The 16900-nt window shown below is 35.5% G+C and overlaps 1 long non-coding RNA gene and 4 other non-coding genes across 5 annotated transcripts; all 5 read right to left on the bottom strand.

Moving 5' to 3' along the window:
* Positions 1-8553: 8553 nt before the first annotated feature.
* Positions 8554-9528, bottom strand: LOC110660563 (uncharacterized). Its single transcript, XR_002495956.2, has 2 exons — positions 9201-9528; positions 8554-8965 (listed from the first exon to the last, which is right to left on the bottom strand). It is a non-coding gene; the product is annotated as an uncharacterized LOC110660563 (long non-coding RNA).
* On the bottom strand, positions 8659-8752 carry LOC131174339 (small nucleolar RNA R64/Z200 family). The gene has a single exon (XR_009144587.1). It is a non-coding gene; the product is annotated as a small nucleolar RNA R64/Z200 family (small nucleolar RNA).
* Positions 8843-8924, bottom strand: LOC131174338 (small nucleolar RNA U54). The gene has a single exon (XR_009144586.1). It is a non-coding gene; the product is annotated as a small nucleolar RNA U54 (small nucleolar RNA).
* On the bottom strand, positions 8998-9076 carry LOC131174265 (small nucleolar RNA SNORD18). Its single transcript, XR_009144513.1, has one exon. It is a non-coding gene; the product is annotated as a small nucleolar RNA SNORD18 (small nucleolar RNA).
* LOC131174336 (small nucleolar RNA Z199) lies at positions 9180-9257 on the bottom strand. Its single transcript, XR_009144584.1, has one exon. It is a non-coding gene; the product is annotated as a small nucleolar RNA Z199 (small nucleolar RNA).
* Positions 9529-16900: the final 7372 nt, after the last annotated feature.

The following is a 16900-nucleotide window of genomic DNA, read 5'->3' as shown; positions in this document are numbered from 1 at the left end:
GTCTAGATGTTCTTTGCGTCTTTTAAAGGATTATAAGTGCAAGTTTAAACCCTTGATTCTGGTGTTGGCAGAGCCGAAGATTTCAGGGAACATAGCTGATGATATTTCTTATGATTTGGGTTTTGATTGTTTGGTGCGTATGGAATCTGTTGGGTTTAGTGGAGGTATTTGGCTCTTTTAGATGAATTTGGTTGGCAATTTGTCTATTCTTCAATCGAATTCCTAGTTTCTTATGGTTCTTGTGACTGATTGTATGGATAGGCGATGGGTTTTTACTATAGTTTATGTTAATCCTTTCGAGAATTATCGAAATTTTTTTATGAGCAAGTTGGCAGCTTTTGGGGCTAATCTTCAGTTACCATGGCTCCTTTTCTGGTGATTTTAATATGTGTATGAATCCTACTGAGACTACTAGTAATGGTGATTATGTGGTTACAAGGTGGACTCGGTTTAGATAGTGGATTGATTCCTTGGGTTTGGTTTCTTTTAATTTTTCTGGTTTTCAGTTCAATTGGTCCAGGGGTCCTTCTGCTTCAAATTTTCAAGCGACTAGGCTTGATTGGGCCTTTGCTAATGTTCCTTGGAGATTATTATTCCCAAATGCTTCTCTGTCGCATTTGGAGCGCATAGTTTCTGATCATTGTTCTTTACTTTTGGATGTGGGGGTGTCTTCTCTGAGGTATTCTTCTTTTCCTTTCCAGTTTCAGGCCACTTGGTTGTCTCATCCGAGTTTTCTGAAAGTGGTTCAATCGGTTTGGAGGGGTCATCATTCCTTTGTTGAGGGTTTGGGTTCATTACAGACTACTTTAAAGTCTTGGAATCAGAATGTGTTTGGAAACATCTATCAGAGAATGCGTAGGTTGTTGGCAAGACTTAAGGGTATTCAATGTGTTATGGATAGTAAGAAGCATGCTGGGCTTTGAGCTTTGGAATTGAAATTAAAGAAAGACCTTGATTTAGTGTTAGACCAAGAAGAGATTGTGTGGTTTCAAAAATCCAGGGAACGTTAGATTATTTATGGGGATAGGAATACTGCATTTTTTCATGCTAGTGCGGTATTAAAGGGTTTGAAGAAGCATATTTCTAGATTAAAAGATAGTAACGGTAGTTGGGTATCAGATTAAAGGAGGCTTTTACATATGGCTGTGGAATTTTATCAAAATTTATATACAATTGATTCTGTTGTCGCTGGTTTGGCGTCTCTACCTCTGAGATTTCCTGTTATTTCTTCTTCAGATTTGGAGTTTATTTCTAGTCCATTTACAGTTAAGGAAGTTAAGTCAGCTTTATGGGATATGGATTCTTACAAAGCCCCTGGTCCCGATGTTTTTCAAGCAGTCTTTTTTCAAAAGTCTTGGACAATTGTTGGTGTTGATCTGGTTAATATGGCTCTTTCTTTTCTTAATCATGGTGTTTTACTAGTAGGTGCTTGTGATATCCTTATTACTTTGCTCCCTAAGGTGGAAGTTTCTGAGTCTATTTCACAATTTCGTCTAATAAGTCTATGCAACGTGAGCTTTAAAGTTATTACTAAAGCATTGGCTAATATGATCAAACAGGTGCTTCCTTCTCTTCTTTCTCCTCTTCAAAGTAGTTTCATTCCTGGGCGGCATCTGCATGATAATGTTGTTATTTTTCAAGAGATTGCTCATTCCATGCACCATTGTTTGGGTCAGAAGGGTTGGATGGCGATTAAGGTAGACCTAGAGAAGGCATATGATAGGCTGCGTTGGGAGTTTTTACTCGATGTTATGTAAGAAGCAGGGTTCCCAGAGCTGTGGCAGAGCTTGATTTCTCAATGTTTGAGTTCTTATTTTATGAGAGTTCTTTGGAATGGATTGATCTCTGATGGTTTTGCTCCTTTTCAGGGGGTGCGGTTAGGCGACCCGATATCTCCGTATTTGCTTGTATTGGCCCTGGAGAAGCTTAGTCATTGTATTCAGGAGGCAATTTCTTTTGATGCTTGGCATCCATTTATGTATTCCCATCGTGGTCCTACTATCTCACATCTCTTTTTTGCAAACAATTTGTTACTTTTTTGCTGAAGCTTCATTAGACCAGATGAGGGTTATTATGGATTGTTTAAACCTTTTTTGCTCTGCATCTGGTCAACGTGTTAATGTGGCTAAATCTAGTGTTTGGTTTTCTTCCAATGTGGATGTGGACATATAGCAGAATATTAGCGAGTTCTCTGGTATACGGGTTTCAGCAGATATTGGTTCTTATTTGGGGGTGCCTGTGTTTCATGGAAGCGTGGTTAAGGCTTCTTTTGATGTTTTATTGTCGTGTTTAAAAGAGCATTTAGCTGGTTGGAAGATAAAATATTTATCATTGGCGAGTCATCTTACCCTTATTAAGTCTGTGTTGACTGCTTTGCCTAACCATGTAATGCAGACTATTTTGCTTCTTAGAGCAGTTTATGATGCTTTTGATAAGCGAGTTCGTCAATTCCTCTGGGGGAATGTTGGTGATCACCATCATGTTCCTATTGTGAAATGGGAAACTATTACTAAGCTTATGGATCAAGGGGGTTTGGGTGTGAGGACTTATCGTATAATGAATGATGCTTTTCTAATGAAATTGGGTTGGAAACTGCTTTCAGATGATGGTGCTTTATGGTGTTCTATTTTAAGAAATAAGTATATAGCTGGATTACATGGACTTAATCGTATGGTTTCGTGAACTACTTCTTCGAATTTACGGAAGGGTATCCTTCATTCTGTGGAGGCTTTACGATCTGGTTCTTTTCAAGTAGTTGTGTCTGGGATGTTTACTGATTTTTGGAATGATGATTGGGTGGGAATTGGTCCATTGTTTCAAAATGCTCAAACTGTGATTCTCGACCATCTTTTTTCCCTCTCTGTTTCTCATTTTTGGGATTCTAATGGGTGGCGTTGGGAGCTTATTAGGCTATTTCTTGATGAGCAGATTTGTTTAATGATAGAGGCTGTGCATTTGTAATCTAATGTTCAATCTATGGATGTTTATGCTTGGAAGGCTACTCCTAATGGTTGTTTTAGTGTCAAATCGGCTTATCGTTCAATTGGTGGGCTTAGGTCTGCTACTGCTAATTCTAAATGGGTTCTATTATGGAAGGTTAAGGTGCCACAGTGTATTCAATTTTTTATGTGGTTGGTTATGCAGGGTTGGGTTCTTACGAATTGTGAAAGAGTTAGAAGAGGTTTTACTCAAGATCCTATGTGTGCTCTATGTGGTAATACAGCTGAATCTTTGTGACATTTGCTTAGAGACTGTGTTCTTGTTCAGGGTATTTGGTGAGAGTTTATGTCAGGCTCTTCTTAGATCGATTTTCAGTCCTAGGATGTGGATTTGTGTTTGTGGCTTGAGCATGTTAATTTACTGGAGATGTCTTATTCTGTGTCAACTTCTCCAAGTCAAATTATGTTTGTCACGTGTTGGTGGATTTGGAGATGGCGGAATGAAGAAATTTTTAGAGGTTAGTCATTTTCTTTAGAGTCTAAATGCTTTGCTATTTCTTCTTATTTAAGTGGTATTGTGCCTGCTTGGAGCAAGATTAATTCTTCTTATTCTTGAGTTTTCCTGCTAGTGGGTGGGTGAAGTTGAATGTCGATGGTGCCTGTAAAGGGAATCCAGGTAGAGGTGGTGGGGGTGGTTTGTTAAGAGATAATGGTGGCAGGTGGCTTAAGGGTTTTGTTCTTCGTTTGGGTACCTGTAACTCTATGCTTGTTGAGATTTCTGCTTTGCTTTTTGGTCTTCAATTGGCTTGGGATTCTGGGTATAGGAAAGTCGAGGTGGATATGGATTCATTGGCTACTATTCATTTAATTTTGGGAAGCCTGGCTGCTAATGCTCATTATTCCTTTTTGCTGGTGCAAATTCATGGATTATTAAAGTGGTCTTGGCAGGTGGCTTTATCTCATTGTTATCGTGAGGCCAATAGAGTGGCAGATGTTCTTGCAAATTTAGAGGTGACTACTAAAGATCATTATCAGCTTCTGCAGGTCCCTCCTGCTATAGTTACTGGTCTTCTGCATGAGGATGTGCAGGGGGTAGCTATGTCTCGCCTTGTTCAGTCTGGTTAATTCTTCTGTTTCTTGGTTGTGAGCCCTCCTTTGTATAAAAAAAAAAAAAAAAAAAAAAAAAAAAAAAAAAAAAACACAATTATTTTGACATTTCCGTTTATTCAATTTCTCTAAAATTATTATTATTTTCAAATCACCAAATAAATCAAATTATATTTTTAAATTAAGAGAGTTGAATTCTAACCAAATAGTGCTTATGATGAAAATCAACATGAACAACAAGATCATAGGAATGTTTGTGAGATGATTCAAGATGCAATTGTACAAGAAGCTCCAATCACAAAGACTAGAGTTGAGAAGATGCAAGAGTTGATTGAGGAAGCAGTTGCACAGGAAGGCAAATATAGAGATACAATCAATAAATTTGAATTACAAGAAGATGGAAAATGGCTTAATTTGATCCAAGTTTGTGTGGGAGATGATCAAGAAATATTTGGACAGAATTGACGAGTTTCTATGCAAATTCAGTGTGTTTTTTTTTTTTATCTAGGACAGGTAAAAATAGTTTTATTTAATTATTATGGCCAGATTTATGTGTTTTGGGCCTTATTTATGTGTTTTTGGCCTTAGATAGGAGAGCAACCCACTCCAACCTTTTTTATTAGTTTTTAAGGTTTTATTTTATTTTTTTTAGTTTAGAAATTTAGGGTTTTAGTCTCTTATATAAGGCTAACTTAATGCTTTTTCAAGGGAATATTACTTTTGATTAAAATTAATATAAGAGAGGGATTTTTCCTAAATTCTTTCTTGAACTAAACTAAATTCTCCAAGAGTGATTAATTTTGTAGGGTTTAACAATCTTGATATTCTTGGTTCTTGTTTGATTATAAACTTTAGATCAAGAATTCTCAATTCTATCTTTGAATTATCTTGGCTTTCAATTCTCTATAATTGATAGGTCAAGGTATTCCTTGGTGTTTGAACTTGATTTTGACTTTCTTGAGATTATAAACTAAACCTGTACATGGGTTTCAAGGCATCGTTCTTGAGCTTCACATCAACTTACCTTTTAGATAGGTGCGGGAAAAATAAGCAGCTAAAGATTAGGTTCAGTGTCCATTGTTGGCTCAGAGCTTTTTATAATTGATATTTTTGCTATTTGGCATCTAGAAAACTAATGTCCTAAAGAAAAAGTGACAAATCAAGAGGCGTGACCTAGTGGGAAGGGAAGTTCCTTCAGGCAATTGACAGTTACTGTCTATTAAGTAGGTAACTTTCAAACTTATATTGTCCAAAATAATCATAAGGTAAGATTGCATAATATTGAATTACATTTTTTTTAATCAAAAGACAGAGATTGCATTGAGGTAGAAATAAACATTACAGCGTATCATTCAAAAATAGACACGCTACAGTAAGCTTGATGAAAGCTAAAGAAGTCCAAGCCTAAAATTACAAACAAATCCATGGCCTAAGACAATGATTCCCACAAACCTATAACCCACAAGACGAAGCCAGCATGCAAACCCTATTAGAACATCAACCAAGAGGTAACTGCAACGAGAAAACCACGCTGCCTCAAACATTAAAGGCTAGTCATCAGACAGTGTTAATTTGCCAAATAAAAACTAAGGGCATTCAAGGCTAATCTTGAACAATATCCCAAGAAAGCTCTTCAATGACTACAAGTGAGTGAAGGCAAGAATCCAAATCCAATTGAAACACAAAACCATGGGACATCGGGAAGCAGCTGTAAGGAGGATTGCAACTTTAAGGAGGATGATTGCTAGAAGCTCTTTAATAGAGTCAGCTTCTAAGTGAGTACACTCCAGAAGTTTGCTTGCCAGAGAAAGACCTCCACAACAAGAAACAAACAATAATATATCACTCATATGGGTTCCACATGGAACAAGTAGGCCCTTCACCTTTAGCTCTTATCTGTAACAAAACCACAATAGTGGCCATTCTATCAACCTTGACAAGTTAGCCATCATGTTTAGCCTCAACACTCCTCCTTATTTGAAGAATAACATTACTTCTCATCTTGAAATCCAAAACATCTATGTTCATGATCAATTCTTAGGCCTTCTAGAGGAGATTCCAAGGTTAAAACATCAAGCTTTTGCTACCATTAGGGATCGAATTAATCTGAGAACTAGTAGGATGGAAAGAAAGGTTGCGATCCAAAGAAGGGAAAGAGGTCATGATAAAAGCTGTAGCAGAGTAATTCCAGTATATGCCATGTCAGCGTTTATGCAATCAAATCAATAGGATTAATGTAAATTTTTGGTGGGGCCACAACCAAGATTTGAGGAAAATGCATTGGACTTCATGGCATGAAATGTGTGAGCCTAAGAATAGATGGGGGTTTTCGAGATCTTGAGTGTTTTGACAGAGCTTTATTAGCAAAACAAAGCTAGCGTATCTTAGCTAACCCCATATCCCTTCTGACAAGGCTGTCAAAAGGAAAATATTTCCTGAACTCTTCTTTTTTGCAGGCTGCAGGCGCGCTAAGGCAGCAGAGCGTCATGGGGTTGGCAAAGCATCCTATGGGAGTGTTCCATTTTTCAGAAAGGATCTCGTTGGCACATTGACAATGGAGCATCTATTTTGTGTAAAGAGGATGTTTGGGTTCTAATGCCTTCCTTCACCCATTAAGAGTCGAGGATAGTCATAACACTTAAATTGTTTGGGCCTTGCAACTTTTGGATCCAAGAGCAAATAGTTAAGAATGTCAGTTTGCTCAAAGAAAATTTCATGGAGGATGATGCGAGACACATTTTAGCTATCCCAATAAGCAGATTTAGAAGAGAGGACAGAATAGTCTGACATACAAGAGGGGGGTGCACTCAGTCAAGTCTGGATACAAAATAGCAGTTCAGCTTAAAGAAGAAAATAATTCTTCCTCTTCTAGTGGCCAGGACAATTGTCCCAACGAAACAATGCCGTTTTTTCGGAGGAATTTTTGGACGCTAAACCTACCTAAAAAGATATTGATCTTTCTTTGGAATTTACTAAAAGAGAAGTTGCCGGCCAATGCAAACTTATATAGATGAATTCCAAGATTTCAGTGAGGATTGCATTTTCTGTGGACAAGTTGAAACCTCTCGCCATCTATTTTTTATTTGCCGGATATCTTTTGCTATTTGGTGGCACTCTCAGTTGCAAGTTAAATCATCTCTGCTTCAAAGTGCAAACGTTGATGGACTACTGATCTGAACCTTCCAAATCCCTCCGCACTGTGAACGAGGGGAAAGATCTGATCATTCATGCAGTTTTTGTATTATGGCACATTTGGAAGACTCGGAATCAGTTCATTTTTAACCAGAAGTGCTGTAGTTTTCAAGAGGTTCCATCTTTAGCAGCAAATAATTTTTTGGATTATATGAAAGCTCAAAGTCAAAACCCAACCTCAGAGTGTGCAATCTCTGCTCCCACCATTGGAGCTCTCCCATTTTAAATTATCTCAAGCTCAACTTTGATGAGGCAACTGATCGCAAAGGAAATTGGGGTGCAATAGCAGTCGTAGCAAGAGATCATTTAAGCAGATGTGTGTATCGGTCGTGCCAAATCTTTGCCTCTCAATCAGATCCGTTGATCTAAAAAGGTTTGGCAAGCCGTAAAGCTTTTCATCCTGGCTAGGAACATAGGTGTCTCCAGGATTCAGGTTGAACATTCTCTAATCGTTATCCACTCTCTCCAAGGAGCTCCCGGACCTCCAAACATCCAAGACATCATTCATAATACCCACATTTTATCACGATATTTTGCCAATGTTAATTTTAGCTTCTTGAAGAGAGACGGCAACAGGATCGCCCATGCCTTAGCCTAAAAATGTTTGCAAGACCAGAGCTTCATTTGTAACCTGCCCTGCAGCAGAGCTTTGTATTCAATCTCGTTTCTCTTTAACGGAAGTCATTTCTATCTTTGAAAAAAAAAATGACCACTCAACCCAGTCTCAAAGACCGGAAAGGGAGAAACACTTTTTGGACTAGACAAGTCCGTCCTCTGTCAGGTAGGGCAAGGAAAAGCCATCAGAAAACAGGCTGTTACCCCTACAACATTTAGATCATTTTCTGATATCTAAATCTGTAGTAACTAAATTTATAGTTAAAATTATCATATTTTGTGAAATTTACAACAACCCAAAAGTGATATTTAATAGAATTTCAAATTCAAGTTAACACGTCTCCAAATTCCAAAAAATGATTTTGGCAACAAATTTGGAAACTAGATCAGTTCTTACTCCAATAGAAAGTAGGGCATTCTTTATGGAAGTCCAGGGATGCCCTAAAGCAGAAGTCGATTTATTCCAGTTTCAATCCTTAATGAAAAATTCAAATTTAAGAACCCCCTTATTCTAACTTCAATTCAATTTTAATTTTAATCAAATTTCAATTTATTTTTTAAGATTGGAAAAAAAAATATATTTTAACAAAAAAAAATATTTAAACCCGAAAAATCAAACCAAGTTCAATGTTTTGATCAGATTCAAGTCAAACTTTAATCGCACTTATTCTTTAATGTTTAACCAGATCCATAGATAGAATTTCTCCTGCAATGCTATGTACTTAAATCTGCGGTCAGAAATAAAATATACATAATTTAATTAGCATCCAACAAGCAATAAAAATTCGAAACAAAAAAAATATCACCTCTGCTCAGAAATATGAATTTTCTTCTCACTGATTGAAAAAATCTCTGAAGTCTGACATGTGAATTGTTTCATAAATTCATCACTGCAGAAGCTTGTATATACATTTCAATTATTCAATATTAAAATTAGTAAACAGTACATAAAAAAAAAAACGAAACAAAACTGAAAATGCAGAAGAAATAGCTCTCATTTCTCAGATTTCTGCTCATGTTATGAATCAGAATAGCGTATATAGCCCAAATCGGGCATATAATCACAGAGCTCATTAGATTCCCTTAGAAATGAAACCAAAAAAATCCGAAACCTGGAAAATAAATTTTAGAAAAAGAAAATTAAGAGATCAGAGTGTGCTTAATGGGTATCAGTCACGGTTAAATCAGAAACACGGACCAATTAAGATTGCTCATCATATCTCAAAAAAATTCTATTTAATTTTTTTAATAAAAAAAGCATTTAACTGACAGAAAAAATTCAAAAAGAACAAAAGGAAATCAGAGAAGAAGAAACTAAACAGAATCAATCATCAGAGACTTAAATACCATGAATCATGGAATGAATCCATCATATTGTTGCAGTTTTTTCTCATCACTTGAACGACAATTCTTCTTCTTAGCAGAGAAGCCACAGAAGCCAAACGAGAAAACAAGAGAAAGACAACAGCATGAGATGAGAATAATGAGAATTCGAGGGTAACCAATTTACCTAAAGACACCGCTGTTCTGTAAACTCATATCTCGTTGTTATGTTCTCTCCGTATTTATGGAGGTAACAGCGAAACCCTAAATACTGTTTCACCGCTCTGATACGCGCCTTGTGGAGAGGGGTCATGGGCCTATTGGGCTCGTTTATGTGGACAAAAAATTTTTGAAATGAAACTCGCTCAGCCAAGCCCAATTTCTAATTAAAATTTTAAGAGTAAATTACTGTCTAATCCTTATAATTTATCATAATTAATGAGTGTATCCCTATGGTTTGAAAACTGAATGATTTGGTCCTTGTAGTTTAATTTTGTCAACAAATAAGTTCTTTTATCTAAATTAATAATTAAAGACACTAAAAGAACATATTATTACCCTTATAATAACACTAAATTATAATATTTATTTCCCTTTCACTCCCTCCTCTTTCTCATGCACACATCCCACCCCCCCCCCCTCTCTCTCTCTCTCTCTCTCTCTCTCTCTCTCTCTCTTTATATCTACAACATAATTACATATATATTTGCAGATTTAATCACATTATTTCCATAGTAAATGTAGCATGTTGTCTAGTCATCCATATTATGGTATGGCATATAGTCTTACTTCAAAACCATGGTATGGCATCCTTATTAGCATACCCCCTCAAATTAATGGTCGGTGTGTAATACCCACCACCAAGGATAGTTGAAAAGTGTGTTCAAAGTGGAGAGATGTGTCAAAAGAGGGCGGAGAAACAAGTCTAATGATAAAAGTAACTAAAAGGTTGGCCAAGGAAGAAGTTGTTGTAACAGGCAACTTTAACTGTTGAAGTTCCTTTTAATATAAAAGTAGGGAGAAGCCCCACTTGTCTCACTTTCTCCCATCTACTCCCGCAAAACCCGACCACGAACACTTCCACCACCCCTTCTTCTCTTTTTTCTCTCCCTTTCTCTTAAATCTTTTACCCCAAAGTGACTCCAACATCCAAAGATCCTTTATTAACTTTATTAAAATGATTAATTTTAATTTTAATTTAAAAATATTTGGAATAGTTTAAGGAAAACTTTCCATTAAACCAAAAATGATTTCAATTTGATTAACTTTTAATTTATGGAATGGTTCAAGGAAATCTTTTTGTTAAACCAAATATGTTTAATTTTTAAAAACCATATCAATTTAATTTACCCACATATCCTTTCATACTCTCCAAACATAGCTATACTGGGAATGAAAGTCATGTGAGTTGGTACTATTTGGGCCTAATGACTTTCCATAACCCAAAAAGAAAAAAAAATTCATTATAAACAATAAAACAGTCTCATAATTAACAACCTAACAAGCTCTGATAAAAAGCAAGGTTGATCCTCATATCAATCAACATATACATATATTTTTTTTTATTAGAAAATGTACCATTCATTCATTCATATAAGAACTTGATACAACACTGTCCTGCACTAACAGAGCTTCTAGAAGGGAATGGGGATTAATAATGCATCCCAACATTAAAACACCTTCCCTAGCAGCATTTACAACCCAATTCGCACATTTATTTATTGATCCTTGAACATCAAAATAAGGATAGTCATACAGAGCCCTTGGAATATCATGAATGATTGCTTCCAGATCTGACAAGGGGAATCAACTACTAAATAATCTACTTGGAATTAGATTCAATAATACAAGATTGCATTCCCTTCCTAATAGCAAGTCTAAAATTTGATCGAACTGCAACTCTTTCAATAGTTAAAAGAGAATGGCTAAGAAAAGATAAGGAGCAACCATTTATAACTGACCCTTCAGAATTTTGAACCACCACTCCCAAATCAATTGAGGAAGAAATATGATTATAAGATGCATCAACATTTAATTTAAGAGGACCATGAATGGGTGGATTCCAAACTTGAAGGCTAGCTCTTTGTATTGTAGATGATGAAGGAGAGACAAAGAATATTGTTACAAAACCGTTACGAAATACAGCTCTTCAAGGTCATTTTAAGTTCTATGAATGGTCTGCCTTGGTTTTGGAATTGTACATTCAAAAATAGTAGAATTCTCGATCTTCTAGATGTGACAGCTCAATAAGCTTACTAATTTAAGCTCCCTTTGATCCGGTTAATACGATTGAGCTTGGAGGTTTTGCAACTAGTCTTGAAACAAACCAAAGCCATGCTCATGTGGGTAAAAACCCAACATTGACCTAAAGTGTGAGGCTTTGGCATGGTAATAGAAAAACAAAAGATGCTTTAGAGTCTCCTTATGATAGTTGCACAAAGGACAAACAGAAGATACATCACAACCACCCTTTTAAATAAACTCTCAACTAACTAAGGATTAATGCATGCCTTCCATAAGAAATTCCTAATCTTAAGAGGGATATAAACTGTCCAAATCATCTGCCACGAAGACTACGGAAATGGTCTTGAAGAGGATGGAACACTCCTTTGCATTTGGCAAGCTTGTTGTTGCTTTAGTTAAAAATATATTGATTTCATCAAAACCTCGCCATTTCTATAGTAATGCCATACCATTACAAGTACCTAAGGATTCTCATCCAAAGGGATCTTTATGATTTCTCTGCATTTTGATGGGGAAAAATATGCATACAACGTTGGAATATCCCATTGCTTTGTGGACTGATCAATTAAGTCAGCAATATAGATAATAGGACAATCCACCAGTCTTTGACCACTTATCATGAAATTTAGTAAGGTAGGAAAAGGTTCTGCCCAAGCATTAATAAAGGATAGCCCATTAATATTCCATCTAAGCCCAAATTTTAATGCATCTGTAATGACCCAATTAGGGGCCATTATTAGCAATAGGAAACGGGTCAGCTTAAGGCTGCTAAAACCCGTAGCAAGCCTAAAACCTGAAAAAATATTTCTTTATTTCATTTAAACCAAATCTCCAAGCAACTCATAAGCAACTATACTTTAGCATTTCCATTAAAGCATGTAACATTTCATTTAAAATGGCTTCAAATTTTAAGCCATCTCATAACATTCATAAAATGCTAAGTATAGTTCATCTATTCATTTATAATCGTAAAAGAGTGCTTAGGGTTTAAAGTAAACATACATACTATTTTGTTCTTGCATATTACGTAGTTATTATAAATTAAAGCTAAGCACAGTGACTAACAACTTACATTTATATGTCCACTATACAATCCTCAAGTCATACATTAAAACTTGCTAGACTTCTGAAACTTGTTAGCATCTTTATTGACACCTTCTGTTCCTGCTGTTTTTCACCTGGGGTTAAGGGAAGGGGGTAAGCTTTGGAAAGCTTAGTGAATAAACTAGCAGTTAGTCATATTTCATTCCAATCATACATATGCAATGTATTAGGTACATGATTTTACACAACACAAACAATTCACATAAGATAGATTTGTCATCAGTAATTTCCAAAAACCAATTTTCTTGGCTCATAAAAATGCTCCTCAGAACTTCCTTTTAGTATATAACATAATCAATATGCCTAGCTCATAAAGAAGTTGTAACGACCCAAACTAGGGGCCATTACCGACAATAGGGATAAGGTCAGCTTAAGGCTGCCAGAACCCATAGCAAGCCTAAAACCTATAAACATACCTTTAATATCTGTATTATCAACACTCAAACATATAACTAACCGTTACACTTAAATCTTTTCATCCATACATAAACACATTTTTACTAAAAAAATAGTTTATAATTTAAACCTTAATATACATAGAAAACTACTAAAGCATAATGGTTTAACATATACACTCCCAAATTGTTCACATAAATTTAAACATCATCATTCATAGGTAAAACATTACATAACTCCAATTTTCTAATCCTACAAAGCTGCATCTGGGGGTCAGGGGAAAGCAGTAAGCTTACACAAGCTTAGTGAGCAAACTAACCAACATTAATTATATCATTCATTTCATACATATGCAATGCATCATCCAAATGGATTTTCATATCATAAACATTTCACATAGGATGGACATGTCAGTAATGACTCCTCAAATCCAAAGTGCCTGGCTCATACATAGGCTCCTCAGGATTTTCACTTGCAACATGACATTGAAGGAGCGGAAGCATGAAAAACATAAATTTAGATCATTGAATTTAAAGCTTTTCTTCTAGGGTCTCATGCATCATGCAAGATTCATTATTTATCTATTTGATTTCAATGATAAACAGCATATTAAAACACTTTTAATATGTTTTTGGATCTACATTTGCCATTTAAGATTTTAGAATTAACAGATTAATTCATTAGAACCTAGATTAAATCAAGAACAAGTGCACTAACCTTTTGATACACTGTAGTTGTATTTGGTACCTTTGGGATGCACCTAGGACACCAGATGTTGTCCCTCTAGCTTGTCCATACCAAGATCACGAATGGTAGCCCCTTGAATAGCTTCTCAAGCCTTTTCAATCAATTAGAAATTTAGGTTTTTCCTTTAGAGATATTACAGATGTATATAGGACAGTAGAAACGATTTTTAGCAATTTTAATTCAAGAGAATGTTGGCAATTCTCTTTGAATTGATGAGAGATGAAGAAGAAGAGAGGAAGAGGTCTCCAAGGGTGGCGGCACCTTTGATAAAAATTAGAATGTTATTAATTTCTTTCATAACCTCACATTATATAATTAGGTCACCACTTAAAACCCTTACCACGTGTCATCTTCTTATTGGCTCTTAGTTTAATTGACCCAATCACATTGTGCCAAGTGTAAAACTTAGATTTAATCTTGACTTTGATCATCTTACATGATTAAAAGACAAATGGTAAGCTTATATGTAGTGCCATGTGTCACCATCTCATGGTGTCACATGTCACCCTGTGAAATGACCAAATTACTCTTGTGTCTTAATTTTGAGTTCTCAACCCAAAATAATTATTTCTTTTCTTCTAATCAATTTATATCAAATATAAATTAATTAATTAATCTTTATTAATTAATTTCTCATATTTAAATTCATATTTAAACACTTTAAATATAAATTTAAATTATACTATACATCCAATAACCTAGATTTGGTTTCAAGCCATGCTAGGGACTTTGCAATTTAATTGTAAACCAAACCTATTTAATTAATCAATTAAACTCTTTAACTAATTAATTAAATCACATTTAACTTGGTGATTACTTGTGTATGTGTGTGACTCACTAGGCTCATCAATAATTGGCAATGAGATATGATATTAACTCTTAATATCATCAGAACTCTTTCTTACCATAAATGATTTCTCTAAATCATTTTATGCACCTCATAAACCATGGTTAACACCTAGCATAGCATGCCATGGCCACCCAATCAGTAATAAGGTTTACCTTAAATGAACCTATAATCATATGTTACCATGCACTAGAATCTCGCTGTTACAAAATCTTAATTCGAGCTGGAGTCATGGTTTATGTCAAACCCCATTTGCTATGAATATTATGTTCTCTTTTAATTCCAGTTCTTGATTAAAAAGATTTTCTCATCAGAAACTCTTTTTTGATTAAATCTATCTGTCCTGGCTAGGAACTTAAAACATCAAGAACAATTAAATGAACATAGGATTTTATCCCTATTTACTTAGGGTAACAAATTCCATCTTGATCAATACCTACCTCCATATGTAACTAGTAGGAGCCAACACATACCCATATACCCATACACAGTACAAGTATGAAAGCAGTATCAAACTCAAACCACCTATATACAAGATAACTGTGCTATTTCAGGTCTAAAAATTATATGCACTGATATAATTTATGACAATTCATTGACAAGGGTAAACTCCATGTGCTTGTCATAAGTGTCACTGGTTCGGCCTACTTGTCATGTATAAGTGCCTATCATGTTTGTTATATGGTATGAGACTCACCATTCCATCTTATTTATATCTCATATAAATACATTGAGAACAAACATGAATACAATCTTTCTGGATAAGTCATGTCCTGTGTGAAGTATCCTCGATTGTGAACCAATTTATGATACTTTGTGCTAGAAATACTGTCACTCATATTCTTAACAACTTAAGAATAGAATTTCTAACAAAATATCAATGGACCTTTTCTATTACACTTAAATATATTATGTAAACGGAAAAGTGAAAATGCCTTTTATTAATAAAACATGTACAAGATACATACTAAATGATATGCTCTAGGGCATACTACTAACAATCTCCCACTAGCACTAGAGCCATTCATTACAATATCTTAGACCCATCTTCTCAAGATGTCGGTCTAACTGAACTTGTGACATAGGCTCAGTGAATGGATCAGCTGGATTTTCAGCTGATGCTATTTTCTGCATGTCTACATCGCCTCGCCCAACTATTTCTCTAATAATATGGTAGTGCCTTTCTATGTGTTTAGATTTCTGGTGAGATCAGGGTTCCTTAGCCTGTATGACTGCTCCATTGTTGTCACAGTGAAGTGGAACTACTGACTCAATGGAAGGAACTGCTGACTCAATGGAAGGAACTACTGCAAGTTCTGTCACGAACTTCTTTATCCAAATAGCTTCATTTCCAGCATCTGATGTAGCAATATACTCAGCCTCGGTAGTGGAACCTGCAGTCGTACTCTGTTTGGAACTCTTTTAACTGACTGCACCTCCATTACAAATGAACACATAGCCAGAGGTAGACTTTCTATCATCGATATCTTATTGGAAATCAGAATCAGTATAACTATCCAATTGCAAGTTACCACCTCCATATATCAAGAATAAATCCTTAGTTTTTCTCAAGTACTTAAGGATATTCTTGACAGCTATCCAGTGTTTCAAACCTGGATTGGATTGATACCTGATAGTCAAACTAACAGCATATGCGATATTCGGCCTAGTACACAACATTGCATACATCAAACTTCCAATAGCCGAAGCATATGGAATCCTAGCCATTTTATCTCTTTCTTCAGGTGTCTTTGGAGACATCTCTTTAGAAAGGTGGATACCATGTCTCACTGGTAACAATCCTCTACTGGAATCAAGCATGTTAAACCTCTTTAACACCTTTTCCAAGTATAGACTTTGGGATAAACCAATTATTCTTTTCGCTCTACTTTGGGATAAACCAATTATTCTTTTCGCTCTATCTCTATAGATGCGAATCCTAAGAATATAGGTTGCCTCCCCTAAGTCTTTCATGGAGAATGTATTTGACAATCATACCTTTACAGTTATCAATATACCTGTGTCATTACCTATCAACAGAATATCATCCACATATAAGATAAGGAAAGTGACAGCACTATCACTAACCTTCTTATATACACATGGCTCATCCTCATTTTTTATAAAACCAAATGACTTAATGGCTTCATCAAAATGGATGTTCCAACTCCTCGAAGCTTGTTTCAACCCATAAATGGATCACTTTAGTTTGCATATTTTGGAACCATCTTGAGATTCAATACCCCTAGGTTGTTCCATGAAAATGTTTTCTTCAATGTATCCATTGAGAAAAGTTGTTTTGACATCCATCTGCCAAATCTCATAATCATAGTATGCAGCCATTGCTAATAGAATCCTAATTGATTTAAGTATGGCAACAGGCAAG

Source organism: Hevea brasiliensis, chromosome 15, assembly GCF_030052815.1.
Source record: "Hevea brasiliensis isolate MT/VB/25A 57/8 chromosome 15, ASM3005281v1, whole genome shotgun sequence".
Taxonomy (NCBI): Eukaryota; Viridiplantae; Streptophyta; class Magnoliopsida; order Malpighiales; family Euphorbiaceae; genus Hevea; species Hevea brasiliensis.
This window is presented reverse-complemented; position numbering and strand designations above follow the sequence as displayed.